Here is a 9,517-nt window from a genome sequence, read left to right on the forward strand (position 1 = left end):
ACCCCTGTGCATCGCCCAGTGTGACCCAAAACCAAAACAAAACAAAACAAAACAAAATATTTCCTTCTTTGGGGCTAGAGCGATACCACAGCGTAGGGTTTTTGCCTTGCACGCAGCCGACCCAGGTTCGATTCCCAGCATTCCATATGGTCCCTTGAGCACTGACAGGGGTAATTCCTGAGTGCATGAGCCAGGAGTAACCCCTGTGCATTGCTGGATGTTAAAAAAAAAAGCGAAAAAAATTTCCTTCTTTGCTATTTCCCCCAAAGACTGACTATTAGAAATGATGCTTCCCCCCCATTATGTGGCCCTTTCTCCTCAGTTTTTCTTAACCCCAGGGGTATTCCTCCTGTGATCCCCATTTCCTTCAGTCCTTGTACCTCCTTGCAAATAACGTTTGCAGTCTGCACACTTCACAGTGAACCGCTTCCCTTCGGAATTTTATTTCTTCCGGAACTAGAAAAACATACACTTAACTCGGTTCTCTCCTGAATTAGTTTATCTTCTGATCTTACTCTTTCTTTCCCTGGGTTTTCTGCTTGATTTGAGTTGCTTTTACCAAATTTCAAGCATATGGTGGCAAGAGCAGATTATTTTTGACTTCTGGTTTTACTGAAAATGAAGTTTGTGGATATTTGTCAGTTTTTCCCCCACCCTCAAATCTCCTTGTTGTGGTTTGATGGAGAAGAGGGACAAAGAAGCTGCTGGATGCAAATTTGGGGGTATGAGTGGCTACTGTGATGGGTTTAGGGATATCTACAATCACGCATTTCTTTCTTTCTTTTTTTTTTTTTGCTTTTTGGGTCACACCCGGAGATGCACAGGGATCACTCCTGGCTCTGTACTCAGAAATTACCCCTGGCGGTGCTCAGGGGACCCTATGGGATGCTGGGAATCAAACCCAGGTCAGCCACGTGCCAGGCAAACACCCTACCCTCTGTGCTATCGCTTCAGCCCCAAATCACGCATGTTTTTAAAAAAAGTGTGAAACATGGTCACTTTTTATTGGAGGTGGGGAGCAGTGCCAAGGATGAAACCCAGGGCTTCACACACGCAAGGCAATTAATTGCTCAGGACCATATCCCTAGCCCTGTTGCAATACAAGCTGAGGAGTGAGTCTGGCATAATCTCCCTATTCTTCTAATGAAACAATAAAGGACATGAAAGATTTGGAAAAAAAAACACTAACCAAACAACCAACCAAATTTGCATGACCTTTGCTAGTCGGAAAGTCAGGGTTACATTTTTGTCGTTGAATCAGATGGAGCACTCAACTTTCTCACTTGAGTCTTCTGGCATGCTCATCTTTCTTGTTGGGGGCTCTATCCAAAACTAAGCCCTTAGCAGTGCTCAGGGCTTACTCTTGGCTCATGTTCAGGGATCACTCATGGAAGTGCTCGGTAACCCTGTGGAATGCTGGGGATTGACCCCGATTGACCGTGTGCAAAGCAAGCACCTTAACTCCTGGTCTTTCTCCAGCCCCTGGAAGGATGCTTTTCCTCAACACCTCTTTCTTGGAGTTTCAAGAACCTACTCTGAGTGGTCAGATGTGTGGATGTGACAGTGAATATTGGCTATGAGCACAGGACTATTTTATTGAAGGAGCTGAGGGGGCTGACTTGTTCCTGATAAGACTCCCAAATTCCTGGTTGGATTTTGGTTAGACATTTCCCCTGTCTCTTGTGGGCTGATTTGATCACCTTTTTGTGTTGTCAGTGTGGCTGCCTGTCCTTTCTCTTTGAGTCTGATGGAGGCTCAGGTTGCAGACAACCAAGATTTCTGATCTCGTGTGTAGAGTGAACCTGCACATGCTTAGGGCATGAGATGGGGCGCTCTCCCTGGAAGAAAGGGTCATTCCATGCCCACACTGCATGCATTGTTCAGGAATCTCCGGTTTCTTGGCTCGAGCCTTACAGACCTCTCAGGGGGTTGTGTAGTTTGTAGTTTTTCTGGTTTGCATTCTTATATGCTTCATGCCATGATCGAGGGTAAACATTTTCACTCCAACATGCAAGACCCCTGTTGTCTGATCTCTTTCTTCTGGAATTAGCCCAGATCATCTCCGGGAAGCATCTGCCTCCGTCTCCTTGCAGAGATGGGCACCCACTTGCTTTTGGCGTGCTCTTGGCGTGCTCTTGGTGCCCGTGTGTCCCAATGTCTGGGGGAGGTGCACGGCTTTGCTATGCAGGCCCAGTACACGGGGACGGGTCTAAGGCTGTTAAGTGCAAGCTGCAAAATTTGAAGATTAATTGTGCTTCACTCTCCAGTGAGATTAGTGTATTATAAATCATAGAGGCATAGCCCATCAATCTGGCGCCTGGATGCAGGCAACTTGATAACCCCTAACTCAGCAGAAACGCACCTTTCATCCATTACGGCTTCTCTCCTGGAACAGCCAGGCACCCCTCAGATAGGGCCAGGTTGCGGACAGCATTTTAAAGACATCTCTGAGATAACTGTTCCTTCTCTAACACCCAGTACACCGTTACTGTGCCTCCTTGAGTTTATTCCACAGGAGCATTAAAGCCAGACAGGCTTAAAGAAGTATTTTCTTGATATTTGATGAGATTCCATATGCATCCTCAGACAACATATGTTCTTGTGAGGAAGGTGATTAAGAAGCTAGTACAATGCTAAGTGACACAGACCTCGCTGTGACAATTACAGGCTGCAGTGAGGACACAGAACATGGGTCTTTCATTTTATTGAGGAAAGGAGAGTTGTAAGAAATGAAGTGACAATAAGATGGCCTTAAAAGGGTGACTGAAGAGGTTCTCATCTGCCTGATGGGGGTGGGGGTGTTAAGAGGTGCCCTTCTGATCTGGGGAGCTTGCAGGCACTTTGAGAGTTTCGATTGCCTCTGACTGCTACTGCTCCCATGCATAGTAAATATATTTATTTGTACAGTCATAAGTATTCCCTTACTGGGAGAAGTTGGCTGCACCTGGTGGTGCTCAAGGGCTCTTCCCGGCTCTGTTCTGGGGAGTGGCACCTGTGTGGTGCCAGGGATCAAAGCTAGGTGTGCAGGATGCCAGCCAGGTACCTGGGCCCCTGTGCTGTGTCTCCAGCCTAATCTGAAGTATATCCAGAGCAATTCTATGGTCCCAACAGTGTTTGGGCCAAACGGGTGAGATGTCTGACCCTAGAGAGCTTGTTCCACGGAAGATGAGCAGACAATGACTAAATACGTGAATAATATATAACCTCTAGGCATTATGGAATAAAGGGCGGCAGTGGAGGATGGAATATAGCTCAGATCTGGGTGCGAGTGTGCATGAATGATGATGATAGGGATGGCAGGGTCTCTCCGGGAAGGTGATGCTTGAGTGGGAATTGGTGACGATTTGAAGACATGAGTGACGTGGCTGTCACTGGGGAATTCCAGGCTGAGACTCCCTGGATGATAAGTTCCAGGGGCCTCTGGGGAAGGTCGTGGGAGAGTATGGTGGCAAGAGCTAGTGAGAGAGTGCAAATGGGTGAGAATGTGGAGGGGCTTTGTGGGTGGGGGAGCAAGGTCTACCCATGTATTTATGAATGAGGGAATTCTCTTTGACTGCAGTGCCGCAGTCTCACGGTAGATGGCAGCAGAGAGGTCATCTCAGTGACGGGAGAGCCCGCTGCCGCAGCGGGAGCAGCACTGAGACTAAAGCTAATTAAACGACAGGGACAGTGATTGGCGTCTCCCTGACGATCAGTGATGGAGAGCATTTTTTCCGTGTGTCTTATGGCCGTTTGAGTTTCTTCTTTGAGGAAGTTGCTGTTAATTTCTTCTCCCCATTTTTAAAAAATCGCTGGAAATGATCACTCTGGACAAGAACTGAAAGTAGGTAAAGGGATATACATGATGAGCTTTCATTATCTGTCTTGCAAACCATTATGCCTAAAAGGAGAGGACAGGTGGTGGTGGAATATGTGCACTGGTGAAGGGATGGGTGTTCGAGCATTGTGTAACTGCGACTTAAGCCTGAAAGCTTTGTAACTTTCCACATGGTGATTCAATAAAAAAAATTAAAAATAATTAAAAAAAAGGAGAGGAGAGGAGAGAGAGACAGAGAGAGACAGAGAGCAGAGAGAGACATAGAGAGAGACAGAGAGAGAGACAGAGAGAGACAGAGAGCAGAGAGAGAGACAGAGAGAGAGACAGAGAGCAGAGAGAGAGACATAGAGAGACAGAGAGAGAGAGAGAGACAGAGAGAGGTGCCTGCCATAGAGGGGGGTGGGGGGCGGCAGGGGGGAAACTGGGGATATTAGTGGTGGGAAATATATACTGGTGAAGGGATGGATGTTGGAACATTGTATTACTGAAACCCAACCGTGAATAATTTTGTAACTGTGTATCTCACTGTGATTCAATTAAAATTTTTTTTCAAAAGAGGGAATTAGTATGTTGGTTGATGATTTGGGTAGAGGATGTGAGCAAAGAAAGAGATTAAAAAATGTCTCTGGGGCTGGAGAGATAGTACAGCAGCAGGGTGCTTGCCTTGCACGCAGAGCTGGATTCGATTCCCAGAATCTTGTATGGTCTCTTTGGATGGATGAATCAATCCATCAGGAGTGATTCATGAGTGCAGAGCCAGGAGTAACTCCTGAGCATTGCTGGATGTGATGTCAACAACAACAACAAAATGACTCAAATGACTTAATTTTAAAAGGAATTAAGCACTGTGATTTATTTTATTTATTTATTTTTTGCTTTTTGGGTCACACCCGGCGATGCACAGGGGTTACTCCTGGCTCTGCACTCAGGAATTACCCCTGGTGGTGCTCAGGGGAACATATGGGATGCTGGGAATCGAACCCGGGTTGGCCACGTGCAAGGCAAACGCCCTACCCACTGTGCTATCGCTCCAGCCCTGATTTATTTTATTATTTTATTATTTTATTTTTTGCTTTTTGGGTCACACTTGGCGATGCACAGGAGTTACTCCTAACTCATGCGCTCAGGAATTACTCCTGGCGGTGCTTGGGGGGCCATGTGGGATGCTGGGAATCGAACCCGGGTCAGCCTCGTGCAAGGCAAACACCCTAACTACTGTACTATTGCTCCAGCCCAACACTGTGATTTGTAAAGTTGTTCATAATACAGTCGTTTCAGTCATTCAGTGTTGTACCAGCCCCATCCCCCCACCAGTGTGACCTTCCCTCCACCCTTGTCCAGTTTCCCACCAGTTCCCTCCCCCCACCCCCGCAAACAACTTTACTTCATATTGCTTGTTGCAACAAAACGGCAAATGGAATGATCAGAAAGTAGATCAATAAAAGTCAATTTATGTTCATTGCATCGCACAGTGGTGTTACTGAAATAATTGCCTGAGGATTTACCGAGCTTGTTGGTGCTGGTTGAGATTTTCTTTCTTTCTTCTTTTTTTTTTTTTCAAATTTCACTCATTGCGCTTGGTGGAGAAGGAAATGCACAGCTGATTTGGCCCCGCTCAGCCGGGAACCTCTGAGAGTGCACAGGGCGTCGAATGGACAGTTGAGGATGACCCAGGCTGGAGCGATAGTGCAGTGGGTAGGGCATTCGCCTTGCATGAGGCCGACCCAGGTTCAATTCCTCCACCCCTCTCGGAGAACCTGGATAGCTACCGAGAGTATCCTCGCCCCTCTTGGAGAGCCTGGCAAGCTACTGAGAGTATCTGGCCCGCACGGCAGAGCCTGGCAAGCTCCCCGTGGCATATTTGATATGCCAAAAACAGTAACAACGAGTCTCACAATGGAGACGTTACTGGTGCCCGCTCAAGCAAATCGATAAGCAACAGAATGGCAGTGATACAGTGATACAGTGAGCTTGGTGGACTTCTATGCAACTTTCCTCTCAAATTTGCTGTGCTCCTACTGTGACCTATGGAGGAGGTGTCACATGGCTGCGTGGGTGGCCGTGTGCTGCCGGACATGTGCAGCTGGGCCGTTTGCAGGAGTGTGTGGCAGAGGCTGGGCCTCCCTGGGTGGAAGGGAATAGGTGAGACCCCAGAGTTTCCAGCCTGGAGAAGGAGCTCCCTGGGATGACTTGGCGACTTGGCTTCTTTCCCGAAGGATTTTGACTTAAATCCCTGGTAGACCAGATTTGCCTAACCTGACAGAGATGGGAAGGGTGCAGGAAGGGCAGGTTTGGGAAGCAAAGGTATTCCAGGTTTCTTCCATCTGGTCACCACCCTGGGGAAGTTGCTAATGAAAAAGGGCTATTCTAGTAGTTCTGATGTAGGCAGGTAGATAGGGAAAGGCAATGAGACTTAGATTGTTGAAGTCTCTGGGAAGGAGAATCTTAAGACTGATCCACCTTGTGGATTCAGAAAACAAAAGACGGGGATAAGACCATCAGCAGACCCTGAGGATAATGGACCCCCTCCCCCAGGAAGTTCCTCAAACTCTCCCTTAATCTGATTAATTCAGCCCAAAGAAGGCCATCACCACTCCCAACCATCCTGGTAACCTCCTTAGCAACGAACTTTTTACCTGGAAAGAAGCCTCCCGTGGGGGCAGGTTGAAGAAACCCTATAAAAGATGCCTTGAACAAAGGAAGGGCCACATTTGCTGCCTGAGCCCATGTGCTGCTTGTGCCACGTGGCTGAGCATGTATGGTGCCCGAGCACATGTGTCGCCTGCATCTCCCCTCTTGAGACGTGTACTTTCATGCTTCCTTGTCCAGTGCTAGGATGTGTGTAGAGCTCTCTCCACCCTTGGAGAAGCCCATGTTCTCTCTTGAGCGCGTTACTCTTACTCTTCTCTTTCCCACTTATCCCTTCCTCCTTTCCTCAAAAAACCTCTAAATAAAATCTGTTCACTTCACTGTTTGTCTACTCCTGAAATTCTTTTCCGAGGGTGAGACAAGAACCCAGTCACCCTGGGTCCCGGGTGGTAGAGGTGGTTGGGGAGAAAGTGACCATCTTCCTCCTCCCCTCTTTACATAAGTCACCCGTGGGGCCCACCCACATCAGTCACAAGAACAAATCCCCAAGATTTCCTAAATACCTCTGAATCCTCCTGGGGGAGACTCAGGCCTCATTTACTCTCCTTTATTTTTTAGGGTGGGGTAGGCGAGGGATGGGCCAGACCCATCCGGGCTCAGGGCTTACTCCTCTCTCTGTGCTCAGGGATCACTCCTGGCAGTGTCTGGGGGACCAAATGGGATGGAACCCAAAGCCAGCTGCACAAAGAGCCAGCACCTTGCCCTCTGAACTATCTCTCTGGCACCCTCTCTTGGGCTGGTCATGTTGCCAGAGATAGCTAAGAGAAACACAGGACCCAGCCACGTGTTACACTGGGCATATTTAGACTAAAACCAGCGCTTTTTGGTAACTCGAGTCTAACAGGGCATCTTACATTTTATCTGGCAGCCCAGCTAGAGCGAGAAATGAAGTCTTTCAACGAACCGTGATCGAGAAGGGACATGAGGTCTCTACTCCGGGGAAGAAATGGAGCATCAGGCCTGCCCTTGAGCTGGGAGGCCCCAAACATGCGTTTCTGTTAGCAGACAAAGGAGGGCCGCTGAAAAAATACCCATGAAAGGTTCGGTTTGGATAAACTCCCCCGGAGTTTGTAATCATAACCTCTAGAGAAAAACTATTTTCATTTCATGACACAGGGAAATATTGGGGTTTACTTTCCATGAATGTTGTGATATTTCATGTCTTTGTTCTTATGTCATCTTTGCCTGTATTTAGGGGCTACTCCTGGCGGTGTATGGAGGAAGGTCTGGGGGCAGGGAGTGTGCCCGGGAGTCCAGCATGCAAAGAATGTGCTCCAGCCCATGTGTGTGTGTGTGTGTGTGTGTGTGTGTGTGTGTGTGTGTGTGTGTGTGTATACATGTATATGTATCTTTATTTTTTTTTTAATTTATGATACATGGAGATAACAGCTTTTTCTTTTTATTTCCTTTCTTTTCTTTTCTTTTCTTTTTTTTTTGAGCTTGAGGCCTCTCAAAGTCTCCTTTAAGTTGAGGAGCTTCTTTTTTGTCATCCTCATCTTCCTCATCCATGTGTCCTGTCAGCATCTCTCAGTTGTGGGGCAGAGGTGGGATGTCCTTCTGGCTGGGAACAGGCCTTCTGCTGTGCCTTTTAGTAGCTGTGAAGCCTTGGGAAGCAATTTACCTCTCTGTGCCAGTGTTCCCCTTTGTAATGTGGCGCATAATACTAAAGTCTACCTGTAACGTTGATATTCAAACCCTAGGGGGCTGGGAGGGAGTGTTTAAGAGAGCAGGCTACAGACCCCCACTGGCCACACATCTTTCCCCTTGCCCCCCCTGCCCCCTGGGTTATATAGGAGTGGGGAGTGAGCATGTGACTTTCTCTCTGAGCATGCTGCAATGTTCAGTAAACCTTGTTTTTTGGTTAGGGTTTTTTTTTTTTTTTTTTTGATGGTGGTGGGGAGCGGGGGTTTACACCCAGTGATGCACAGGAATTAATTCTGGCTCTGTGTTCAGGTGTGGCCCCGGGAGTGGTTGGGGGAACCATACGTGATGTTGGGGATTGAACCAGGGTTGGCTGCATTCTTAGGCGAGCACTTTAGTCCCTCTACTAGCTCTCTGACCCAATAACAAAACTGCCTTCGGTTGAGGGCGACACACCTGAGAGACCTGATGACAAGATTAAATAAATAAAAGTGATGTTAAAACTAGTGTTCGTAATGGCACTTACCATATGGTTAGTGCTGGATAAGTATTTAATATAAATTTTTGGTTATTCTAAAGTATGCTCTGTGGGAGCTCAGAAAAGGGAGAGGTGGAGTATCCTGGAAACGCGAAAGGACTCTGATGAAATTAGTCTTACATTTTCCTTTCGACTTCCTTGGAGCTGAGAATCATACTGCCCACATCGTGTGTGTGTGTGTGTGTGTGTGTGTGTATCTGCATATCTTTTGTGTGCATGCATGTATATGTGTGTGCATAGTGTGTGTGCGTATGTGCATGCATGTTGTGTATGCACACTCCAGGGATCATGATGAGTAGGTTTCCAGCTCAAGCAGTAGAGCTCCCAGATTCACATTCAGTACATGTGGGACGCTAGGGATTTGAACTCATGACCATATGCTTGCAAGGTTGCAAGACAGGTGCTCTGAGCCACTATTCCTTTAGGCTTTGCCTGGATCTTCTCATCCACCTCTCACTTCCTCTGCACTTTCTGAGATGCACTCAATTTGGTGTTGTCGAGGCTCTGAAATATTTGTAGGTGGTTATGTTAACTCATCGTCAGCTAGAGAAATGCTTACACCACTCGAGAATGATATTTCCCCAAGGAATGAGTCCTAAAAATGCTCCAAGGATCATTAACTACTCCTGAGTTATTTGTAAAGATTAAGGTGCACATATTTGGTTTAGAATACCTAGGGTGAACTTTATAAAAACCCCAGGAATGAGAGAAAATGAGAACTCATTTATCATCACATCTAAGTATACATTAGCACTCCAAGTCAGAATAAGTTTCAATTGATAGAACATTTCATAAAGACCAATCTTCTTTTAACCACTTAACATTTATTGTCTGAATGAATTCTCCAAACCACTGATACTATTAAATTCATA

This window comes from Sorex araneus, chromosome 2 (assembly GCF_027595985.1).
Source record: "Sorex araneus isolate mSorAra2 chromosome 2, mSorAra2.pri, whole genome shotgun sequence".
Classification (NCBI taxonomy): Eukaryota; Metazoa; Chordata; class Mammalia; order Eulipotyphla; family Soricidae; genus Sorex; species Sorex araneus.